We start from the raw sequence: 13,595 nt of genomic DNA, 5'->3' as shown, positions 1-13,595 counted from the left end.
AGCACCAAGCTCTAGAGAATCACTGTAAATTTTATATTTCTTATTTTCCCCTTCCCAGCCAAGCCCAAAACCCAGCAATGGCTGTGGATCGATTTGGGGTCCCATTCACTGAGCCCCTCCCGCCCAGTCTGAGGCTGCAGCTTCCATCATCCCATTACACGGCTGCCACCACGGGGAGGAACAAATTACCCCATAAATCAACTGCCCTGAGGGGAAGGGACGGGGCTGAGGCTGCTCCGAGCAGGGAGGGAGCAAATGGGGGTGGGGGAGGGCTGAGCTGCACCCAGAGTTGTGTGAATGCACCAGGCTGGGATAGTCCATGGATGTCCTGGTTAAAAGGACAATTATCTCCCAATAAAGGCAGGAGATTCTCCTTGAAATGGAGAATGTAAGCCCCCTCCCTCCAAATTATTATCATTTTGAAATTAAGGGGCTCTCAGGCAAAAATATGGGAATTAGGAATAAGAGTTCTTTACTAGGAAAATTAAAATAGCAATGCAGTATTACACAGAACAATCCCAACCCTGCCAGAGTCAGAATCCAAGCTGGCACAGTCAGTCAGTCAGGGTGGTGGCACAGTCCCATTCCATGGTGCTGCATCCTCCTGCAGGGGCAGATGTGGCTCAGCTGGAGCAGTGCTCCTGGAGAAGGGGCAGTTTCCTCTGAAGCTCCAGGGATGATGTGCAAGGCTCTGGTTTTCCTCTGGAATCCAGTGGAAATATGGAATAACTTGGTGTCCAAAATCTCAGTTTTTCTCTGGGTAGGAAAGGCTTGGCTCCTGCCCTGGCTGGAGCATCTCCCAGTGGGATGATGGAATTTTCTCAGCCATGCCCTGGGACTCAGTGGCCATGAACAGGAGATATCTCCTGGAGGGAGGATGGGCTGTGGGAAGATAAAGATGATTGCCCAGCTGGTTTAACAATGGCCCATTAACAGGAGATATCCCCACAGGGATAAGAGTCACTGCCACACCCAGTTTTTAACAATGGCCCATTAACAGGAGATATCCCCAGAGGGATAAGAGTCACTGCCACACCCAGTTTTTAACAATGGCCCATTAACAGGTGATACCTCCTGGATGAAGGGTGGGTCATGGAAAGGTAAAGATGACTGCCCAGCTGGTTTTTAACACCTGAGCCATGAACAGGAGATATCTCCTGAGGGAGGATGGGCTGTGGGAAGATAAAGATGATTGCCCAGCTGGTTTAAAGATGGCCCATGAGCAGAGAATATGTGCCAAGAGATCAGGGACACTGCCCCAGCCTTTAATAGATGGGGACAGAATTCACATTGCTGGCCACAACCCAAGACAATGGGTTGGGGCTGGGACTCTCCGTGGGTTCTCCACCATCTCCACATTTCCCCCCCAGAGTTCCATGATCCAGCCCCTGGGCACCGGGGTCAGGAGGATGTTGGTGGGTTTGGGTTTATCCCCCTCTCCCTTCCCCTGAGCTCTCCTGACCTCAGCCAGGAATTCCGAGGGTTCAGGGCTGAGCTGCTCCAAACCCTGAGCTCCCTGCACGGCCCTGATCTCGCTGTGGGATCGTAATTAGCGACCACAATGCCGTAATTATGCACCACTTAACTGCTTGGGTTTAGTTTGTGGGAGGCAGCAGGAAAGCCGGGGAGCAGAGCTGGGGTGAGGGGGGATGGAGAGGGGGGAAAGGGGGATGGAGAGGGGGGAAAGGGAGATGGAGAGGGGGGATTAAGAGGGAGGAAGAGGGATGGAGAGTGGGGATGGAGAAGGAGGATGGAGAGGGAGGAAGAAGGGATGGAGAGGGTTGAAAGGGGAGATGGAGAGGAGGGATGGAGAGGGCAGAAGGTGAGATGGAGAGGGAGGAATGAGGATGGAGAAGGATAATAGGGATGAAGGAAGGGGGATGGAGAGGGAGGAAGCTGGGATGGAGAGGGAATGAGGGAGGATGGAGAGGGAGGAATGGGGATGGAGAAGGAGAATAGAGAGGAGGGAAGGTGGGATGGAGAGAGGAAGGGAGGATGGAGAGGGAGGAAGAAGGGATGGAGAGGGAGGAAGAAGGGATGGAGAGGGAGGATGGAGAGGGAGGAAGGCCTTTCCGAGGGGTCTCTCCCGGCGGCTCCCCCTCCCTCTCCCGGTGAGCAGCAGCGGCCCCGGCCGGGGGCGATGGGCGCAGGAACAAAGGAGGGCAGCGGGAAGGAAACGCTTCCCAACCTTCCCAAGGCTCCTGTCAGCGGCAGAAAAGCTTCTGATTTTCATCACTTTTGTTCTTTGGAATAACCTCCCCTTCACCCCCTCGAGTTTCCCTGCTGGGATGGCGAGATAGCGCCGGCAGCGCTGGGAATTCTCAGCTCCGGGGGACTCCTGGAAAAACCTCGGAATTCTTCTCGTCATTCCCGGCCCATCTGCGTCCTCACCCACAGCAGCAACACCCAAACATTCCGAGAACCTGCAGGACCCCCATGGTCCCCCGCTCTTCCCTGCAATAACCCAAATTTGGGTGATTCTTGTCACCCCCTGTGCCACCGATCTCACCCGGAGCTGCCCCGCCGCTCATTATCCCGGATGAATTAAATTGTTTGTAATTGATAAATTATGCACGAGCTCCTGCCAATTCCGAGCTGATATCAACCCACCCGGGGGGACTGCTGCTAATTTTATCTGAGCCCTGCATTGTGCAGGGCCTGCCTGATGTGTGTTGGATTGATTTAACAAGGCTCCTGGGAATCTGATGCTTTGCTAATTTTATCCCTGGCCGGGATGAATCAGATTTCCACACAATGAGGGCATTGTGTGCTGGGGGCAGCGGTGACCCTGGCCTGGGGGGTCACCAAGGGCATTTTGGGGGGTCCCTGCCCATTCTGGGGTCACCCCGAGTGTCCCAAGGATTCCTGGCGTCACCGCTCCAAACTCCTGGCACCGACCTGAGATGCTCCCAGGGAATTCCAGCCCGCATCCCCCAGACCACTCCGAGCAGGAAACGGGAGGTTTGGCCTCAAAAATAGAATCAGAGGATCCTGGAATGGTTCATCCCAGGGCAGGGACATCTCCCATTATCCCAGGCTGCTCCAAACCGTGTCCAGCCCTGCTTGGGACACGGCCAGGGATCCAGGGAAAACCTCAGGGGAGGAATTTCTCCCTGAAATCCCACCTAAAATCCAGCTTTGTGCGGTTTCACCACCTGCTTTGGTACCAGGAGCTGCTGGGATGGCAGCAATGGAGAGGAAGCTCAGGAGATGATTTAAAAACCGCATTTTTGTTCAATTCCACATGGAAATAATCCCGAGAGGGGATAATGGAAGAACCCGACTCGTGGATCTGGCTTATTTTTGCGATCTCAATCTCAGAAATTTCCCATTATGGAGAATCCCGGGGTGTTCCCGGTTCTCATCCCCCACTGGGAACTTCCCAAAAAGCTGCAGCTGATGCCCGGCGCGGCCGTGCCCTGCCAAGAACTCCCTGCCCCGCTCTTTCCCCCCTCATTTATCAGATAAGCGGCGCAATTAGGAGCTCATGACCATAAATAATGGAGATTATGCAGGGAAAAGCGGTGCTGGGGATAGCACATCCCGCTCTGCTGGATCCTTGGGCTGCACCCCCGCTCTCCTGCCCTGACCGGGCTTGGGTCTCTCCAGCGATGGATTTTTGTGGATATTCACCAGAATTGGTGGAAAAAATCCGGGATTTCTGGGTGTGGGGTTTCTATCTGTGTCAGGGACAATGTGGGACCATTCCCAGCATGTGGGACCAATCCCAAACACCCCCTGGATGTGGGACCATTCCCAAATATCCCATGGATGTGGGATCATTCCCCAGGGTCCCTCTGGTTCTGGGACCATCCCCGGGTTTCCCCCTGGATGCAGCCTGGAACTCTCTCTGGAATTCCTGGCTGGGAACCGCCATCCAAGAGGAGCACAGGCAATCCCAGAACCCTGGAATGGGTTGAAAGGGACACTCAGGGGTCATGGGCAGGGACCTGGAACTTTCCCAGGGATGTGACGCCTCTCTGGAATTCCCATTGGGAGATTGGGATCAAGAGGAAGCTCTGGGGTTCACCTGACCCTGGCCAGAGCCAGCAGGGCCGTGCTCCTGTCACTCTGTCACCTCCTGGGAGCGGTGACACTGCAGCAGAGCCCTGCAGGAAGGGCAGAGCCCGGCAGATTTCCCTGGATGAGATGATAAACCCAGAGGAGCCAGCCAGCCCATTTCCATGCAGGAATTCTGCATAACTTGTCTGTGCATATGTTCCAGCAGCCCCCAGGCAGCCAAAAGAAAATTAAAATTAATATTTTTAATTTTTCCATTTTTTTTTTTTTTAGCTGCTGTTTGAAATGAATGCTCCTGCTTTGCTTACAGCTCTTCCCCCTCCTGCCCTCCAGACCTTCAGGGCTTGGAGCTGGCCTGGTGCTCCACGGATTTCCAGGAGATGGGAATATGCTAAAGCCAAATGCATATTTGGGGGATGATTTGGCTCTTGGGAAAGGAGCTGGCAGTGGGAGGAAAACCAGTTGGATGCCTGGGTGGGGAAGTCTGTGCTGGAGCCTCAGCAGGGTTGGATTCAGGGAATTCTGGCTCCCCTTCCCCATGGGAATTTTGGGGGTCTGGTCCCAGGGATCTGGAGAGGGCACGGAGCTCCTGTGCTCTGAGATTCCCAAAATTGTGCTGGGAGTCCTCCCCCAGTTTTGGGTCCTTTCTCCTCCAGTTTTGAGTCCTTTCTCCCCCAGTTTTGAGTCCTTTCTCCCCCAGTTTTGGGTCCCTTCTTCCCCAGTTTTGGAACCCCTCTCCCCCCACTTTTGGGTCCTTTATCCTCCCTATTCTGGGTCATTTCTCCCCCAGTTTTAGATCCCTTCTTCCCCCAGTTCTCGAGCCCCTCTCCTCCAGTTTTGGGTCCTTTCCTCCCCCAGTTCTGGATCCCTTTTTCCCCCAGTTCTGGGACCCCTCACCCCCAGTCCCAAGTTCCTTCTCCTCCAGTTCTGGATCCCTTTTCCCCCCAATTCTGGATCCCTTTTCCCCCAGTTCTGTTTCCCTTTTCCCCAGTTTTGGGGCCCCTCTCCCCCAGCCCCCAGGTCCTTTCCCCCTCCCTCCTGGGCCATGGTTTCACCCCTGGATTCTCTTCCCTCCCCCCAATTCCCACCACGGAGCTCATTGGGAAAACAAAAGTGCTTTTCCCACTTGCTGGCTGCCCTTTTATTTTTGGAAGGCACACATGCAATCACAGGCACATGGCCTCAGCAATTAGGCAGAAAAGCACTTTTCTGCTGCAGGCCCAATTACCCATCCTCTAATTGACATAATTATTATCCTGTGCTTTTCTAATAATATTTATTGAACGCCACAAATCCTGGTTGGCAGCGCTGGGAGCTCAGAGATTCCATCCTGACGGGAGAGGAGGGAAAGGAGGGATCAATAGGGTGAGAAATGGGGAGGGAATTCCTCCCTGCGGGGCTGGGGGGATGGGATAATGGGATGGGATCCATAGGATGGGATGGGATTTATGGGATTTATGGAATGGGATGGAATAATTGGATGGGATGGGATCCATGGGATAGGATGAGATGGGATGGGAGTTATGGGATCCATGGGAGGGGATCCATGGGATTGGATTTATGGGATTTGTGGGATGGGATTTATGGGATTTATGGGATGGGATCCATGGGATGGGATGGGATCCACGGGATGGGATTTATAGGATTTATGGGATGGGATTTATGGAATGCGATGGAATAATTGGATGGGATCCATGAGATGGGATGAGATGGGATGGGATTTATGGGATCCATGGGAGGGGATCCATGGGATGGGATTTATGGGATGGGATAATGTGATGGGATGGGCTTTAAGTTCCTTTTCAGCCCAACCATTCCGATTCCATGGGATAAAGTCTCTCGGTGAATTCCCAGCTCCCGTGGTCGCCAACATCACTCACAGTCCCCTGGCGCTTTGGGGTTTTTGTTTTCTCTCCACGGTGAATAAAAATCGCCCGCACCCCGAGGGCTGAATTTGGGGCACCCCGATCCCCAAAACCCCAACCCCACCCCCTGCGAGCCCCCACCCCACGGGAGCGGCTCTCGGGATGTCCCTTGCCCTGCTCCCTGTCCCCTGAACCCGCCTGGACAATTCGAGGTTTATTTTCCTTCCCATGAACTATAAATAGCGATTTCAGCGCGCTGCCGCTGCCAGCTCTCCGTCTGCCATCCCCATTTCCATAATCACCGCCGCGCATCCCTCATCCCGGCAGGAGCTCAGGTTGGAGCTGCGGAGCCGCCTCCTAAACGCGAGTAATTTGGGTCTTTAGTGAAGTGACAAATCTGCGGGCGAATCGCAGCGGAGAGCCGGGAACCTCCCGGAATTCTCACCCCCGGTGGCTCCGGGGACGAGCCAGGTGGGGACGAGGAATTGTCCGAGGCACAAATCCCCGGGGAGGGGCTGGATGTGCTGCCGGGAGAGCCGGGCATCAATCTTTCATCTTCCCTGGCTTGTTCGCCGGTGAAGGACGGCGCTGGAGCCGGGCCAGGGCTGGCACTGGGATTTTTCCGGCTCTGACAAATTTTTGGGAGATGCTTTGGAGCGTGGCACGTGCTGAGACTCTCCTGTCCCCGTGTCACCTCCCTTGGGTGGCACAGCGAGCCACGCACAGCTCTGCCTACCAAAATCAGGGGGTGGGGTCCCCAAATCAGGGGATGGGTTCACCAAATCTGGATGGGATCTCCAAATCTGGATGGGATCGCCAAATATGGATGGGATCTCCAAATCTGGATGGGCTCTCCAAATCTGGATGGGATCGCCAAATATGGATGGGATCGCCAAATATGGATGGGATTGCCAAATCAGGATGGGATAGCCAAATCTGGATGGGATCGCCAAATCAGGGAATGGGATCGCCAAATGGGGATGGGTTCGCCAAATCTGGATGGGATCGCCAAATCGGGATGGGATCACCAAATCGGGGAATGGGATCGCCAAATATGGATGGGATCTCCAAATCAGGGGATGGGATCTCCAAATCAGGGGATGGGATCACCAAATCATGGATGGGATCACCAAATCAGAGATGGGATCACCAAAGCAGGAAATGGATTCACCAAATCAGGGGTGGGATCGCCAAATCAGGGAAATGCCCTCTGAAGGTCACTGAGCCCAGCATTGCCACGGTCACCCCTAAACTGTGTCCCCAAGAGCCGTATCCGCACTTTTTTGGGAATGTGGCACTTCCAAGAGATCCACGTGCCCCCCGGGGCAGGGAGCACCTCGGGGCACGAGGCTCCAGCTGCTTCTGCCGAGCTGGATCCCTCCAGCCGCTGCTTCTCCATGGAGGGAAAGAATTCCTGGGTGTTCCTGCCGCAGCCTGGGAGCCACCCGGGCCCTTGGTTTCAGTGGTTCCGTGACTCACAACCTCATCCCACCGCCAATTCCAGCCGGATCCCGGCGGCTCCGTGCCCGGGGATTGGGATGGGGCGCAGGGAATGCGCTGGGCTGGGCTTGGTTTGTTTTTCCTGGGGAGGAAACAAAAGAGAGAGAGAGAACCTTCAAACCGCAGCTGCCGTGGGGATGTTCCCGTTCCCAGCATCCCGTGCCGGGACGTGCCTGTGATCCCTGTGGGATCAGCAGCAGCTTTATCTCCTGTCCCCAAACACCCCAAACACCCCAAATCCCGCAGCCCGTGGGAGCTGCAGCCGCACATTCCCCAGCGCCCTGCTGGAATCGTCCCCGCTTTGATTCCCGACAAAAGGAAGGAGCCGACTGAGTTAAATGCCTTCCCTCTGATGTGCTGTTTAGTTATTTTGCTTTCAAGAAAAATAAATCCCCCCTCGGCGTGTTTACAGAGCTGATTCGGCGCTGCAGACGCGCCGCGGTTGGAGGGCAAGGATCGGCAGGAAAAAAGGGAGGAGAAGCTTGGGATGGGCTCCGGGTGCTGGGATGGCGCTGCCGGGGGGCACCGGGAGCCCCGGGAGCCGATCCCGGCCAGGGAAACTCCAGCTGGACTTGGAGATTCTCCCCCGGCCCCTCTCCCTGCCCTCCGGGGGTTTCCTGCACTCTGACCCCCGGGGTCATTCCCTCACTTCCATCCTGCCCCCAACTCTTCTCTGGCTGTTTGGGGGGTGGGGCTGGGCTGGGGGACACTGACCCCACTGTCCCCACCATCCCCCTGGGTCCCCACCATCCCCCTGGGTCCCCCCTTTCCTGCACAAGGTTCCCCATTTGCATCCATTTGCATTCAGCTTTGGCTGCATTTGGGTTTTGTTTGCATCGGCCCCGGATCGGGGGCAGCCCCAGATGTGCCAGATGTTGGGGGCTGTGACAGTGACAGCCAAGGGCTGTGCAGAGCCCCAGGGAGAAGGTTCAGGAAGCTCCAGTGGGCAGGGGGAAGAAATGAGGCTGCTGCTCACCCCTCCCCACTGGGATGGATATTCCAGGCCCAGGAATTCCAGGAGCAGCTCCTGCTTCTCCTTCCCCAAAATCCCCAAACTTTCAGAGGGCTGGGAATGGAGAGAAGGATCCAGGGAGAGCTCAGAGCCCCTTGCAGGGCCTGAAGGGAGGGACAAGGGACAGAACACAGGGAATGGCCTCAGATGGACTCAGGGAATATTGGGATGGAATTCCCAGCTGGGAGGGAGGGCAGGCCCTGGCACAGAGCAGCCCCTGGATCCCTGGAGGTGTCCAAGGCCTGGTTGGACACTGGGGCTTGGAGCAGCTGGGACAGTGACAGGGAGTGCAATGGGATGGGATTTAAGGTCCCTTCCAAGCAGGTCATCCCATGATCCTGGGAAATCCCAACCCTGTGAAATCTCCTGAGCAGGGAGCAGGGATGGAGCTGGGATGGAATGGGATGGAGCTGAGATGGAGGTGGGATGGAACAGGGATGGAGCTGGGATGGGGCTGGGTTGGAGCAGGGATGTAGGAACGGACCAAGGATGGAGCTGGGATGCAGGGAAGGAGCAGGGATGGAATGGGATGGAGCAGGGATGGGATGGGATGGAACTGGGATGCAGGGATGACAATCACGGAGCACCCCAGGACATGAGGATTGTTTTTCCTTCCCCGGGGCTCCCGTGGCTGCTCCAGCCGCTCCGACAGCGAAATCTCCTGCCTGGTGTCATCATTATGGAAAGGAGCCATAAATCTCCCCTTGATGTTCTGCAGCTCCGGGACCTTCGCTCTCGGGAAAAGGGGCGGGAACAGCGGGACAAACACACTGAAATGTTCATTTTGGGAAGGAGCCCCCGGCCCGGCGGCTCCCGGCACCTTTTGTCCCTTTTTCCCTGAGGTTGGCTCCTCCCTGCGAGGCCGGGGATGCTTTCCCAGGGAAAGTCACTGTTTGGGGACTTTCTGCTGACCCCCAGACCTGTCACCTCCCCTCCTGCTCCCGTTTAACCCTTCCCATCCCGGCTCCGAGTCACCCCCTCGCTCCCCTCCTCCAGCCCTTTCATCTCGGCGAGGAGCGGATTTTTTTTTTTTTTTTTCTCCTTTCCCTCCGACATCTCTGCCTCTCTTGTGAAATGCAAATTAATTAGATTCTAATTACTCACTGTGTGCTGGAGCTGTTTCCCTCTCGTGTTAGGTTTAGTGGAACATCTTTGTTGTCAGCTGCGCCTTGTAGGTACCGAGCCCATTAAAGCCGAGCCTCGTTCAGCGGGAGACAGGCAGAGCAAAGAGCGCTTCCCCCTCCCGCTGCGCCTCTGTCAGCACTTCCCGGCAGCTCCAGCAAGGAAAACTCCCCTTTTTCATTGTTCGCTTTCCCTCCTGGCTCTTTGCGGCCCCGCGAGTGAAGGGAACATCGGCCGGGCTGCCAAAGCCGGGCTGTGCCTCGGCTCCAGCGGGGTTTGTGCCCAAAATGAGACTTGGAGCTGCTGAGACATGGAATCCCTGCCTGAGGCATGGGACCCCTGAAAGGGAACCCTAATCAGGACCTGAGACCCCTGTCCGGGAGAGGGGATCCCTGAAAGGGAACCCTAATCAGGACCTGGGACCCCAGTACAGACCCTGGGAACCCTGACAAAACTTGGAGTCCCTGTCTGGAAGCTGGGACCCTTTACAGGAAATCCTATTCTGGACCTGAGACCCCAGTCCAGGACATGGGATCCCTGAAAGAGAACCTTATTCAGGATCTGGGAACCCTGACAAAACTTGGAATCCCTGTCTGGAACCTGGGACCCTTTACAGGAAATCCTATTCTGGACCTGGGACCTCTGAAAGGGAACTTTATTCAGGATCTGGGAACCCTGACAAAACTTGGAATCCCTGCCTGGGACCTGGGACCCCTTACAAGAAATCCTATTCTGGGCCTGAGACCCCAGTCCAGGACATGGGATCCCTGAAAGGGAACCTTATTCAGGATCTGGGAACCCTGAGGATCTAGGAACCCTGACAAAACTTGGAATCCCTGCCTGGGACCCCTGAAAGGGAACCCTAATCAGGACCTGGATCCCCAGTACAGACCCTGGGACCCCTGAAAGGGATATTTAGGAATGATGCTGGTATTTGGGAATGATGCTGATAATAGGGATAATGCTGGAATTTAGGGATGATGCTGGAATTTAGGGATGATGCTGGTATTTAGGGATGATGTCAGTGTTTGGGGGTGATGCAGAGGTTTGGGAATGACGCTGATATTTGGGGGTGATGCTGATTATCCCCACCTTGCTGGCAGTGTCCATCCACGGGAGAATTTGGGAACCATCCCAGCTGCTGAAGCCTCTGTGGGAAGTCAGGATGGAGACCCAGAACCAGGATTTGTCCCTGAGGTCCCTCCTGCTGTTTTGTTCGAGCCAGAACTCCCCTGACCCCCATCCTGACCCCCCAAATTTCTCTGCCCCCTTTTCGGGGCTCCTCCTCTGCCGGTCTGGGAGCATTCCCTGTTTTTCCGGGGTGGGAAGCAGCCCTGGGCTCGGGAACGCTGCTGTGGATTTGCATGGGGCCGTCATTAGGCTGTAACTCTCATTTAAGGCAATAAAGGTGCTTAAATTTCACAGGGAAAACTTAATGGAGCACTCAGTTCCCAGGCGCTGCTTCCCTGACATTTTACAGCCTTTGGAAATGTCCTTTAATAACGGCCACAATCCCCAATCCCTGCCTTCTCCAGACCCTCAGGAAACAAAATAAAACTGCTTGAGGATTAAAAAAAAAAAAAAAAAAAAAAAAAAACAAGAAAAAAAAACAACTGAGCAGGTGTTGTGGAAAAAAAAGTCGGGAGATGCAAATTCTTCCTTCTCATTAATGATTGTATTTATTCCACGATTCCACCTGCCCGGGTGACGTCTCTCCCTTCCCACAGCAGATTAAAGGGCGCTTTTATCACCTCCCTGAAAGGCGTTTCAGGAGGGAACATTAGTTCTCCTACATTATTCCCGCGTGTTAGAAAAAGTGTCTTTTTAAAATATTAGACGGCGATCGAGGTTAATTTAACCCGCATCAAACGTTCCGCCGGAATCTCCCCCCGCCGGCGGCTCCCGGGGCGGGACGGGCGGGACGGGGCGGGGGGACCCCAAATTCTGCTGGGGGAGCGCGGAGAGGGGCGGGAGCGGCGGGGGAACCGCGGCGGGAGCGCGGGGCTGCGGCGGCTGGGAGCTCTGCAGGGGGGGCAGTCCCAGGTGAGAGCGATTCCAGGTGTGAGGGATTCCAGGTGTGAGCAATTCCAGGTGTGAGGGATTCCAGGTGTGAGCGATTCCAGGTGTGAGCGATTCCAGGTGAGAGGGATTCCAGGTGTGGGAGATTCCAGGTGTGAGCGATTCCAGGTGTGAGGGATTCCAGGTGTGGGGGATTCCAGGTGTGAGAGATTCCAGGTGTGAGCGATTCCAGGTGTGAGAGATTCCAGGTGTGGGGGATTCCAGGTGTGAGAGATTCCAGGTGTGAGCGATTCCAGGTGTGAGGGATTCCAGGTGTGGGAGATTCCAGGTGTGAGCGATTCCAGGTGTGAGGGATTCCAGGTGTGGGAGATTCCAGGTGTGTGCAGTTCCAGGTGTGAGAGATTCCAGGTGTGGGGGATTCCAGGTGTGAGAGATTCCAGGTGTGAGCGATTCCAGGTGTGAGGGATTCCAGGTGTGGGAGATTCCAGGTGTGTGCAGTTCCAGGTGTGAGAGATTCCAGGTGTGAGGGATTCCAGGTGTGAGGGATTCCAGGTGTGGGAGATTCCAGGTGTGAGCGATTCCAGGTGTGAGGGATTCCAGGTGTGGGAGATTCCAGGTGTGTGCAGTTCCAGGTGAGAGGGATTCCAGGTGTGTGCAGTCACAGGTGTGAGGGATTCCAGGTGTGAGCGATTCCAGGTGTGAGCGATTCCAGGTGTGAGAGATTCCAGGTGTGAGGGATTCCAGGTGTGAGAGATTCCAGGTGTGTGCAGTTCCAGGTGTGAGATTCCAGGTGTGAGAGATTCCAGGTGTGAGAGATTCCAGGTGTGTGCAGTTCCAGGTGTGAGATTCCAGGTGTGAGAGATTCCAGGTGTGAGAGATTCCAGGTGTGGGGGATTCCAGGTGTGTGCAGTTCCAGGTGTGTGCAGTTCCAGGTGTGAGCGATTCCAGGTGTGAGAGATTCCAGATGTGTGCAATTCCAGGTGTGTGCAGTTCCAGGTGTGAGCAGTCCCAGGTGTGAGCGATTCCAGGTGTGTGCAATTCCAGGTGTGAGCAGTTCCAGGTGTGAGAGATTCCAGGTGTGTGCAGTCCCAGGTGTGTGCAGTCCCAGGTGTGTGCAGTCCCAGGTGTGAGAGATTCCAGGTGTGTACATTTCCAGGTGTGTGCAGTTCCAGGTGTGAGCAGTTCCAGGTGTGTCCTTTCTTCCAGATGTGTGCAATTCCAGGTGTGTCCTCTACCTGGTGTGACCTTTCTTCCAGGTGTGTCCTCTTCCAGGTGTGTCCTCTGCCAGGTGTGTTCTCTTCCAGATGTGCCCTTTCTTCCAGGTGTGCCCTCCGAGCCCCAGGACACTCTGGACCCTCTGAGACTGAACAACCCGAGATCTCCAAGGGCGAAACTCCGCTCGGATTTTCTCACTCTGTGCCTGGGAGGGATAAAAATCCCAGCAGAGAATTTTGTGCTGCTTCCTCCGGGGGGGCTGGACACACCTGCAGGGCCTGAAGGGGCTCCAGGTGAGCTGGGGAGGGGTTTGGGATACACAGGGAATGGATTCCACTGCCAGAGGATGGATGGATGGAGGGATGGATGGATGATGGATGGATGGATGGATGGATGGATGGATGGATGGATGGATGGATGGATGGATGGATGGATGGATGGATGGATGGATGGATGGATGGATGGATGGAGGGATGGATGGATGGATGGATGGATGGATGGATGGATGGATGGATGGATGGATGGATGGATGGATGGATGGATGGAGGGATGGATGGATGGATGGATGGATGGATGGATGGATGGATGGATGGATGGATGGATGGATGGATGGATGGATGGATGGATGGAGGGAGGGATGGATGGATGGATGGATGGGATTTTGGGATGGAATTCCCAGCTGGGATGGAATTCCCAGAGCAGCTGCGGATCCCTGCAGTGCCCAGGGAACCTGGGACAGTGGGATTTATCCCTTTCCAAGGAACAGGACAACGTTTCCCGTCCCATTCCAGCATCCTTGACTCCCCATCCACCCCTGGGGCTGAGAAGCTGCTCCACCACCC

The 13,595-nt window shown here is 55.3% G+C and overlaps 1 protein-coding gene across 1 annotated transcript in view; it reads left to right on the top strand.

Annotated features, from left to right (window-relative positions):
* The window catches only part of UACA (uveal autoantigen with coiled-coil domains and ankyrin repeats), a 178,774-nt gene that overhangs the window by 117,030 nt on the left and 48,149 nt on the right, over positions 1-13,595 (top strand). The window lies entirely within an intron of this gene.

This window comes from Erithacus rubecula (genome assembly GCF_903797595.1).
Source record: "Erithacus rubecula genome assembly, chromosome: 14".
In the NCBI taxonomy this organism is placed as follows: domain Eukaryota; kingdom Metazoa; phylum Chordata; class Aves; order Passeriformes; family Muscicapidae; genus Erithacus; species Erithacus rubecula.
The sequence above is the reverse complement of the archived record's forward strand: the minus strand, read 5'-3'. Positions and strand labels throughout refer to the sequence as shown.